The sequence below is a fragment of the Eumetopias jubatus genome, unplaced genomic scaffold (assembly GCF_037043125.1).
Source record: "Eumetopias jubatus isolate StellerSeaLion01/CBP00866 unplaced genomic scaffold, mEumJub1_p1.0 scaffold_3, whole genome shotgun sequence".
Taxonomy (NCBI): domain Eukaryota; kingdom Metazoa; phylum Chordata; class Mammalia; order Carnivora; family Otariidae; genus Eumetopias; species Eumetopias jubatus.
The window spans coordinates 66148857-66161258 of NW_028274809.1; the positions used below are offsets into that span (position 1 = coordinate 66148857).

The 12402-nt window shown below is 33.6% G+C and overlaps 1 protein-coding gene across 2 annotated transcripts in view; it reads right to left on the minus strand.

Moving 5' to 3' along the window:
* Positions 1-12402, minus strand: part of CSRNP3 (cysteine and serine rich nuclear protein 3) — a 172341-nt gene that overhangs the window by 80884 nt on the left and 79055 nt on the right. The window contains exon 1 of one of the 2 annotated variants that reach the window (XM_088022133.1): positions 3378-3432. The exons of the other annotated variant lie outside the window; for it this stretch is intronic. The gene's annotated coding sequence lies outside the window, so the exon portion shown is untranslated. Of the gene's footprint in view, positions 1-3377; positions 3433-12402 lie in introns of those variants that run through there. 2 annotated transcript variants of the gene reach the window in all.

A 12402-nucleotide genomic window follows, 5' to 3' on the forward strand; every position in this document is an offset into this window, starting at 1 on the left:
AACAGAGTGCATTAACTTGATTTTTAAATTATTCTCAGATAAAGAGCAATGACTAACTGTATTAAAAAATAACAAGTAGTAACATGAGAAAAGAGTAAAATTATAAAAAGCATATAAAATATATAAAAAGCATATACAATTGTATACCAAACACATATAATAGCAACACTGTTTGGTGTTGGGGAACAGTTGAGGAGCAGTTTTACCTTTTCCAGTAAGTCCAATGTAATGGTGGGAATAATGATTCTTATGCCATGAAGAAAAGCCTAAACTGATTTCTACTTGCTCAACAAAGCAGAATGATATGTTCTATATTTTGCTTCCCTGAAAGCAATTAATATTTAAAAAAACTGGCCATTAAGGTTATAAACTTCACCTATTTGGAAAATTGGTTTATTTAGTACAGATTATTTTCCAACTGTTCTAGACAAAGTATTACTATAGCATTGCCATGTGTCTAATAATATGGAATAAGTCTTTAAAATCACTTTACAATCTTATTATACTTTTTGATAAAATGAATATAATTCTATTTAAATTCCAGAATAGGTGACTAAAAATGCAATCATTTATTTTGCTTGTTTCCTAAGAAATGCCAGGTTAAAAGAAAGAAAGAAATGTGATTGCTTTGAATACTCAATTATTTTGAGCATTTGCCTTTTATATATTATACATCATTTTGCTCTTATTTATAGGAACCAGAAGTTCAGGAGAAGTACATATACAGTGATAATACAACCTAAAACTTACACAAATGATTTTAAGATGACAACAGTTATTTGTAGATTTTAGACTATGTTCCATACTGCTAGACTGAGTAAAACATATTTGCCCTAAAATCTTTTCCAAGCTTACAATATGGTCTCTAGTTCTGAGTGATGACAAAGACAGACTGGTAATCAGAAAGCAGGAAATTAATTTTTGAAAAATCATTAAAGATTCCTTTGAAATCTGATATAACACCGTTTCTTCAAGTACACTAACTGCATATCCTTCAATGATTTGTTTTTATATTACTCTATTTACTCTTCTACTTTACAATTTTGATTTGACCTGCATTGACACAAGCACATTTTTCTATATACACTTAAATATCCAGTCCATGAACCTACAATGTCCACGCTGCTGAGATTTGTATGGAAGTAGTGTGCTCAAGCTAATGCAAAAAAGACTTCAAAGTTTTGACTGAATTTGCATAGAGACATAAATTATCCAGGATATTCAAAGCCATAAATTTGCTGCAGGACATATATAGCTCTCTTGTGGCTTACGGAAGCACAATTCTCTTTATTTCATATTTGCCTATTACCAGGTTTTCTCCAAGAACCATCACAGGCTTTCCTCTTTGGCCCATACTGTTTTTATTTCAATATTCAGAATGTGCTACCTGGTCCTAGTTGCATTTAAAAGTTAACAGTATTGCACTGCCTAAATGAATTTTAAGCTGGGCTCTTTCCTCCTCACTATGCTCTGCCTAGAACACACACAGAGGTTAGAAGACCCAAACTATGGGCATGACCTGAGGTAAAAGTAAAATAAAAATTTTTGTGTTTCAAAATTGTTCAATTAAATATGGTTGACCATAAGAAAGATTTTATTTGGCTGTGTATATATATAATATATATCATATATATTATAATATATAACATATATGAAAATTACTTATACATATTTATTTCATGATATATAATTATACACACACACACACACACACACAATTAATATATATGTAAAACAAAAGTCTACAAATACGTTGTTTGGGCCAGAGGACAGCATATTCCATTCCACATAAGAAGGAAAATTATTTAAAATATAACCCTTTAGCTGCAGTCATTACTGAAAGTTTCAAAAGAGAAAAGAGTTTAGAAAAAAATGGCAGTTTTTGCATTTTTAAAAAACTTACACAAAACATGAATTTCTTTTCCTAAATTAATCTCAGGATCCAGGATAAATGTCATAATGTCCCCAGAAAGTGATAAATGGTAAGAATCTGGCCCTAAATAACTACCACAAGGGGATTTCATAAATATTTGAAATAACTGTCCTTCACTGTTTTAAACAGCTATCCTCCTGTTTTGGTCCACCCTCTATCCACCCCACCCCCCATTTTTAAAGAAAAGATATTGTTGCCAAACTACTAAGCCTTAATCGTTATAATAAAATTAACACTCTTTTCAGTGCAGAGAAAGTAATTAAGTTTATCTAAATATGTATTAGCTCTTTGTATGTAAGCTTCGTAGAATTCATTTTAAAATCTTATGCAAATAAAAAAGCATAAAGCAGTAATTTCATGACTAAACATTATTTTGTCTCTTCATCTTTCCAACATAAATTTTCATACACATACAACCTGTAATATAGACAGATGCACACTTGATGCAAATTAGGTAACATTTTTTCCCCATCAACATTTTTACTGCTGAATTGATAGATTTAAAATTTTTAATGATATGGATAAACGTAGTCTGATCATGCTGCTTTAATTAAGTTTATTTAAAAATACGTTTTGGAAATAAAAAAGCAGTATGAACAATAAACGTGAGTACACATTTGTTTGTACAGGTCAGACTTTACTATGATGTCATCACACATTTTACCAAAGTGTGATATTTAGTGCATGGAAAAAGAAGACTTTTGTCCTGCCTGTGACATTTATGAGGATCACTTTACAATCCAGACTTAACTGAAAGGAAAAGTCATAGGAAGTTGAACATGTTGAGTTCAAAATGTCATTGTCTAAAAAGTCCCAAAGAAAATCAGTAACAACTAGAAAAATTAAAGAAGCATTTAAAAAATATAACCCCCAATAAGAAATTCTTTCTTTGATGCAGCGCTTAGCAATAAAATATAGAATGAACACCACCAAAATTGAAACCCTCTCTTAAAATGAAATGAAAATACAACTTATTAAAACTGTCTTTATGATGTCTTGTGGGATATGAACAAAAGAATTCCATTATTTAATTCCAGATACCTCACAAGAATCTTAGGCTATGAACCCAGGTCTAATTAAAAATACATTTTTTAAAAATGTGAAAATCCCGTAAAAGTTATGTCTTGATATTTATTTATCTAGATGTCTCAACCCAGACATCTCTCTGCCTTCAAAAACTTTCCAAAAAAATAGAATTATTTAGAAGCCCAAATTCAATGTTTTCCTCACATGAAATTATTCCATTGGAACAAAACACCCATGTTTCTCAAATTGAAAAAAACATTAAGAAGATTTAATAAACTAGTTAAGGGAAGCTGAAAACTGAGAACACCCTGCCAATTTCCACAATGAATTAAAATAGCCAGTCCTCATCAGTGTCTTTTATAGAAATAAAATTAGGCGCATCATGAAATCTGTCACCGTACCTGCGTGCACTTTAAACGACTACGGCACACACGCTGTAAAATCTTCACTCTGAGAAATAAAGCACACTTCATTTAACTGCTGCAAAACACTGCTGCAGGGAAGCCCAGTGCATTTCTTTCAGGCAACTGATCCAGCCTTCCACCGGCCCTGTGACCTTTGAACTCCTTTCTGCCCCCCCCCCACTCCCCCCCCACCGCCCTCGCTTCTGCAGTCAAAGCCTCAGAGCTGGTCTCATTTGCATAAGGCTCAGGCAGCCCTCCAGCAGCTGAAACGGAATGCTGGGTAAGGAAGTGTGGAACTGCAGTTCCCGAATACCTGAATCACCGGAGGGATGGAACGGGCGTTGGGGAGTGGGCATGGACTTCTCTGGGCTGCCTGCATCACAGACCCCGTGTCTATTAATGGATAAGTGTTTTTAACTCTTTGTTTTAAACAGATTCCTGCTTTCCACCCCTCCCCACCAAAAGAAGCTGTCAGCAGCAACTATGGTAACCAAGGAAACCCAAATAGTCAAATACTTCATTTAAATACATGTGGAAAACCAATTTAAAAATTTCATTAACTTCTCTTGTTTTTGAAACATAGCTATTTTCTCTCCCATTGGCATAGATATTGCCTGCATAATCAGGGACATGGGGTATTTTGTGTTGTGGTGGTGGTGGTGGTTTAAACAGCATTTTACAAGCATAAGTATCTTTTAGTTACTGTACAAATACATGAAGTCACTATGGTAATTCTATAAAATGTTAAATGTGCCCTAGTGTCTTAAAGACGATCATCCTAAATGGTGTCCAAGAAATTAATTGTTAAGAATTTAGCTCCCAAGATGCCTTTCAAACAATACAGCAGTAAAAATGTAGAGCAAAGTTAAACTATGTGTTGAAATTTAAAGATTCATGTAGCAGTAATGCTTGTCTGTCTTTGGCAAAGATGTTCAGTGTTGTGCTATTATTTGCTAGAGTTATTTCTTCCCTTGTCTTCCTACACACAGCAATCTCTCTATTTAAAACATAAACTTCTCTATTGCTCATAAACCAAAGAAGTGGTTATTTTCTAGATACAGAAGGTCATATGTGTACATATTTTTATAAATATACATGAAGGCACACATTCTTTTCTAAATGGTAAATCAATGGATATATGGATCATCACAAAATTAACCATTCTTCCTTTGAAAATTAAGCTAATTTGTTTTTCTCCATTAGTGAGTGAATATCTATAAAATAAAAGGCTTTATGAAGTATTTTCCACCTATCAAAAGATACATAAAATGAAAAATAAAAGGGACACAACCAACTAGTATAGATATATATTATTATAGTTAAATACAAAATGCATTGTTCTAATATTATCATTATTAACGTTTCAAAATTTTCTTATTTAAATTTTTTTCATTTAAATAATTAAATATGCCAAACCTTACTCTTGCAGTGTACAGAGAGACATCAATAAAATCTGAATGATATATCATCAATTTATAAGACATGTAAACTATTGCAACACAGGATTTTTTAGCCCTGGAAAAATAAATTTGGAGCTTTTTATTTGAGTTATTTATTAGTAGTATGCTGATTTATATTATTTCTGCATATATAAAAGATTAGAAATCATTGGATGCATTTTTTTCTTACCCATAAATTTTTAAATAGGATAAATAACTTTTCAGTTCACTATAATCATATAAACATTTCTCTATCACATCTGACTACAGCAACAATTTAATCACACTGGGTCAATTCAAGTGCATCCTTCATATTACACACTGCAAATATCTTGCAAAGTTTTTGTTTAAGGGAAAACACACATTAGCCCATCCTAATTTAAATCCAATCAAACACAAGGAAGTGTTGGAGTAATTTATAAAATCACTGACCTGTTCAAATAGCTGTAGTCTTAGTCCTTGTACTCTTTATCAATTAGAATCCGAAATAAATAGATTATCATTTTATAATATGTGTCAGCATCACCGAAGGCACTGTTCTTCCTGGTTCAGCGGAATCTTCTTAAATTTGCCAGCCCTGTGTTTTATTGCTGGTACCGTATGCTTTATTGTTCAGCGACAAGAGCTTCACTCTGCACAAAGACTCATTACCTACTGCTTGCTGCACGGCATCAGCCTCACTGAGGCTGCCTATATGTGATCACATGGGAGTTTTGTCTGAGAAAGCCAGGCATGCCACTGACTTCACTGTGTCTATGGATATTTTTATCAGCTGAGGTCTGCTAGGAGGAAGGAATAACAGATTATGAAGCTGCTCTAAGTCATTAATGCAGCCCGACTTATGGAAATCCTTTCACAAGATTTTTTTTATTATTATTATTATGGAAAACGTTTGAGCAGGCATTCAAAAGAAGTTAACTAGATTTTATTTTAATAAGAGGCTGAATAATAATTTAAGGAAAGGGAACTAGCAAAAAGCGGTTTTCTACCTTCTGCTTTCTGAAAGTACTTTTGTATAAATGTTATTAAAGAGCCTTGCTCAACTGAATGATTTGACAGTATGTTTTAACCTTTAGATTGCTGGGGTTTCTTTTTCTTGGAGGAGGTTATTTTCTAAAAGGATAAGTGGCTGTTTCCCTCAAAATCTCCTCAATGAAAAATCTCAATCACTAGTAGATACTATATATGAATAAAAATAGTTATTCTAATTACTTTTGATAAAGTAGATAAGAGGGTGAGTCTCTTATTGATGTATATGAATGAGGTAGGTGATTAATTTATCTTCTCAAAAGATGACACATTCCTAGAACAGCTGACTTAAAAGAACAATGAAGATTTCAATTTAAAGATCTAAAGGACATGTGGTTCATATTAATTCTTAAAATTGCAGTAACTTATTCTAGACAACTAACCTCAATAAAGCATATGGTTTACCTTATCTGATTTCAGTGTTAACAAGTAGTTTCAGAGCTGACTTAAGAATTTTCTGCTCTATAGATATTAAATTAATATCTACACACACATGTGTGTGTATGTACATACGTGTCTACATATGCACATATATGTATTGTCAGATTATCATTCTAAAAATGTTTTTTAATAATTAAATAATTGCCTAAAATTATTTCTTCACATTCGAAAATGGATTGTGGATTTCCAAATGAAAAAGCTCTTTGGTTATCGGAACTTGATGAAAAAACAATCGATTTCTTATCTCTTTAATAATCTGTCTACGTTGAATTGGTAATTGAAAGCTTGTTGTTTGTTAATCTCAGTTGAAATTTTATGACAAATACATGCAAAGTGCAACAAAGAGCACAGAAGGAAAAGACTGAAGCATCATAAATGACTACCAGAAAATAAATTTTCTGTATAGACATACAGTACATTTTAATAGTATTTGTAAATAATTCAGTAATCTTAAAAATAGTAAACATATACCTGCTTAAGCCTTCCATTAATAAGAAATTATTTTCTGGAAACAATTACAACTTAAAATTTTTGGTGTCAATTGAAATTTTTTAGAAATAATTTTAAGCCAGACGAGGCAAGTGTAGCTAAATAGCCCAGTCCCCTAAATACAATGACCTAACATCGTTCTTTACAATATTTTTTTGTTGGGTTAACATTGATTTAGAATGTTTTATGACTTAAATAAATGCCTTTTGGTGGGCTTTTCTTAACATTGAAAACTATTCAGATATCTTTTAAATGCCACCATTTTAATGCATTTGTTCCAAAATGCTCATGTTCATTTTTTTCCTCTGCACACAAGAGCTACGCTAAAGCTACAAAACCTTGGGGCATTAAAAGAAAAAGGGAAACAGAGTGCTCATGTATTATAGTGTGCCTCTAGGTTTTTAAAGATATGTACATTCTAGCTAATATCTTTGATGATGTCATCATGTTAATGTACAAGGAAATAAACAAAAGGCAGCCATTTTTCTTTTACTGCATCACTTCAAAAACAGTGAAATAAAATGGTTGCCAAATGGAAGGAAAGAATCAGCAGAAAATCAAATTACTTCCAAATTCTTGGGAGAGGGAGGGAAGGGGTGTGAAATTGGAAATAAACACTACATGTACGTGAAGTTTGAATGAATGCACGTAAAGAAATAATTTTTAATAAGGAAAATAAATAAATAAATACAAGGAATATAGAAATAGCTGGCAATTAAAACAAATACTAGTAAAATAAAGAATCTCCCACGGAAAGACTATATAAACTTAATATAGTAAATGTAAAAGCCTATTAAGTCCATGAATATTTAAAAAAAAAAAGGTATTTAAAGAAGGACAACAGAGCTCGAAAGATCTAGAAAAGGACAGAATGATCATGAAATAGTAATAATCTTTCCAGGTCTGCTATTGTCTTAAATGACCTTGGTCATTTGGTGAATTACTCTAGCATCTCATGCTTTAGTTTTTAAGTCTGCAAAACAGGAACAGCTAAGTCTTTGGAAAGCATGTCATGGAAATATATAGCATATTTTTATAGTTCAGTTGTCTAAATTGGCTTTAACCAAGCATTGTCAACTAATATTAATAAAATTAGAAAAGATGATGTAAAATCCTAATGATTGTTTAAAAGAATTTTTAAACATGTTATCCTAATAGCAGAGACAAACAGGACTTTTGGAAGCAAGAGGTGATTTTTTTTTCTAATACATGCAGAAAAAAATAGAAATAAACTTAGTAACTAATTTGAAACAACACTCATAAAATTGTCTCAGGATTAAGACAAATTACAAAATATACCCATCTTTCCAATCAAAATTCTGGAACTCTCTGTCAGTGACATGACAAGAGAATTGCAGCAGAGCATCTGATTCTCACATTACACAATGAACAATGGTGCCTCTGCTTATATAACAGTTTCATCAGCCAAAAATTCTTAAAATTTGAAATTAACAGAGAAACACAAGATCACAACTTAAAGGAGCAAATTCTATCCAAGATTAAAACGATGTTTTAATTTATTTTGTTACACTAAAAACTGTGAATTGAAAGAAGATATTTGTTTCTTACTACTGACTCTTATTAGCTTGTTTTTTCTCCAATGAGAAAGATACATCATAAAATCATTTCATCTGCCCCCCCACCAAAATAACCAAAGCTTATCAGAAGTAACCCAAAATGTGTGCTCTCCAACTTATCCAGTAATTTGGGCAGAGACATGTTAAATGGATGATCCTTTGAGCATTCTACTGCATGAAGGAAGATGGAGGAGAGTTCCTTATTCCATCACCTGTGTTCCTGGAGCTGTATTAATTGGCATATATACCAGCATCTCCTGCTGGATTTACCCTTGATCAGGCAGGATTTTCTTGCTACGTTTCATCCTCCTTTACAACACATTCAGAGAAGTCAATAATTGCCCATGTCAGCCTCAAAATCCAAGACTAATTCAATTCAATTCAACAAAACTTTACTGAGATGTTACCATGTACCAAGCTCTGAAACAGTTGCTAGGGATATAAAAAATGAAATATACACTGTTCCTAAGAAGACTGTAGTCTCTCTAGCTAATAAATAAACAAATAAATAAATAAATAAGAAGAAATAAATTGCTGAGCCTGTTACGGAAGGGTAGTAAAGTATGGACATGTTTTTTTTAAAGTTTGAATACTTTATTGACTTAGCATGCATTTTATGTACAATTAATACAATTTGTACATTTTCATTATTGTTTCCTAAAATCAGAAAATCATTATTGTAATTAAAAATCATTTATCAAATACAGACACACCCCCACATCTGATGACTACAAATTCTATGCTATACTTCCCATCAAGAGGTTGAATCTAATTTTACTCACCTTTATTCTAAGCTAGTCTTAATGATTTGCTTAACCAAGAGAGGCTGCAGAATGGATGTTTTGGAAATTCTAAGGCTAGGTGCTAAGAAATGTTGCCATTTCTACTTGAAGCTCTTGGAACACTCTCTCCAAAAGCCTTGACTGCCACATAAGAGGATTAACTACCATAAGACTGCCAGGGTGAAGTCGCATATAGGCTTTCTGGTCAACAGTTCCAACTGAGCCCAACATTTTAGCCATTCCTGATGCCTGACACATGTATAAAGTGCTATCTTGGACCCTTGAAACCTACCCACCCACCAAATGGACACCAAAAAAATTATCCTAGTTGTCACTATGTGGAGAAGAATCACTTAGCTGAGCTTTTCTCAAATTTTTGTCATGTGGAATTCATAAGATATAATCAAATGGTTGCTGTTTTAAGCCACTAAGTATTGTGGCAGTTACTTGGCAATTACTAACTAGAACATATTGACATGTATGATGGAGACAATACAATAAACCTAAAGTACATGAAACTACAATCTGATACACATATTCAATGAAAGCAAGGAATTTCATTCAATAAAATAAATGGGTGTATTAAAAGGAAATACAACTTGGGAGGGTGAAAAAAGAGAAGCAAAAACGTTCAAGGAGTGTTCAAAGCAAAGAAGGACCGAGATAGATTATCTGAGAAGATTGTACTGCAATAACTGGCTTTCTGAACAAATAGGGAAGAAACTGCATAACTAGCCTAGAGAAAAGGAATTCCTATCTGCAAAATGGTACTTGGGGAAAAGCCCAGAAACTAACTAACTATGAGAGGGACTTTGAGGAAATTTGGATGACAGGCAAGTGATGGGAGGTTGAAAGAGAAAAGGGAAGTCTAATGATCTTTCTGGGAGTGCTCTGAGGCTTGAGATGAGGAGATTTTTGCAACATTGATGCTGAGAAGTCACCAAGGCATAAGAAAAGTGGTGTGGTCAAAGTGTCAAAGAAAGCAACTCTGACAGGTGAGGAGTGGCTAGACCATGGGGTGCTGAGGCAGCAGCAGGGAGGCTGATGAAGAAGAGATGGGAAGAAATGATGAGCATCTGAACTAAAGGTACTGAGTGAGGAATGAGAAGAAAGGAACTCCTAATGAAGAAAGAAGGAACTTAAAATTGGTTGGATGAGCCAGTCTCTGATCTTTTATAGCTTAAAAGTCAACGGTTCTATGAATCAGTTACCAATTACATATGACAAGTGGAGAACATTAAACTGGTTTTGTTAGACAGATTTAGTAATTTCACAGGTATTTTCATTTGTATTGGCCTCAGTTTGTCAACCTTCAGAAATTATGAAAAATTGTTCCTATCAAATATGGTTAATGTTGTGTTTGGAAGGCTACAAAAGACTGAAACAATGAGACCTTCCCTAAAAAAAGCACGTAGAGGACAGCACTTTTGTTTCTTCCTGTTGTCTGATTCCTAAGTTAGGAAAACACTGTAGGGAAAAGACAAATATGCCCTAGTTCTGTTAAGATAAAAAAACAGGTAATTTTGGATAATGCAAGTTAAGACAGCACACACACACCATTACCTACCAAAGTAAACAAGCCTGTTGGGAGTTTTATCCTTTTGAATCTTCATTCTATCTGGATATTAGGCTACCAAAGTAATAGATGTTAAGTGGCCAGTGAATGGCCACTCAGAATGATGCAGGTTAAATGGCAGGAATAGCTCTATAATTGCTGCTACAGCACATACAATATGTACATAAATCAAGGGAACATGGCTGTAAAGAAGTCTTTATGCAAAGTGACCCAGAGAAGAAAGTATCCAGATATCCCCCCATCCTTCAGTCTCTTTATCACCTCAAAGGCATTAAAAACAGCATTTATCAAGAGAAAAGAGTAAATGAAGCAAACCTCCTCCCTGAGAACACAAAGAATACATTATTTCTTAGTAACCATCAAAGTTAATTACAACGATTTCTTCTTATGCTGAATTAGATGTCTAACCTGCGACAAAAAATATGGAATCAAACAGCATATGCAAAAATCAAATGTGAACTGAACAGGTAACAAAAGAAAAAAGAATAATTTAATAGGACCGACAGCTTTTCCTTGTCAATGGGAAGGTTGCACCATAACTAAAAGGGCTGCTTTTGAGGTAAGGCACACAAAAAAGTTTCCTATATTTTATTTCATCCATAGAATTGGCTGATAGACTGAATCTACTTTGATTTGTATAATAGAGTCATACAGAAACAGCTTTGGCATATTATTTACCTGAGTTCATTCATTCATTTGTTCATTCATTCATTCATACATTTTTTTCATTTCACATTCACTAAGTACTATATGCTCAGAACCTGGTTCAGCGCTCTGATAGTTTAAAGAGATGAATAAGTCAGTCTACAAACTAAGTGGCTCTCCATCTAGAGGTAGAGACAGATATAAAAAGTTATAGCATAATGGGATAAGTTCTATAGTTGAAGAATATGTAAGAACATCAAGACAGGAGTGAATTATACTATATAAAAATAGTTAAAAGTTATCAAGCAATTACTAAGACCAAAGTGCTTTACTGTATATGTATTAATTAACTCATATGACCATTGCAAAAGCCTATGAAATAACTACCTTTACCATCTCTACTTCTTGGATGAGACAATTGGGGCCCAGACTGGTTAAGTGACTTGCCAATGCGACAATCAGTATCCAGACCCAGGCAGAATGGCTTAGTACAGTACGGCTCTACTGGCAGCATGTAACCTAAGGCAATCGTGGTGGTCTTCACAGAAGGGGTGACATGGGAAATAAATCTGAAGGGATGAGTAGAAGTTCTTTTGTGGAAAAGGAGAAGTATATTCTATGCAGAAGGGCTGGAATATATAGATTCTGAAGCATGACTGATATATGTATGAAGAAAACTAAAAATTTCACTGTGAGAATGATAAGGTTATTTGATCTTCATGGGACTGTGCATTTGGGATGGTGGGATGTTTGGAACTCACCTTGGCATCAGTTTGTACTCACAGGGGGTGTTTAAGTGGCTTGCTTGTGATTTATTAGGTAACTCTGGAGAATGAATTGGAGAGAGGGCCTAGAAGAATGGAGACCAAATGAGAACTGTTGAAATATCCCAGAAAAGTTACAAAGCTCTGAGTGAAGACAGTGTCTCCCCCCGGGAACTGAGAGGAAACATGTTGAGAAAGCAAATCAACAGATATTTAGGCTGGAAGTGAGGGAGAACCCTGAATCCAGGAATTTTAATCTGGGAGACAGCACAGATAAGGACACCACTAGCCTTGGTT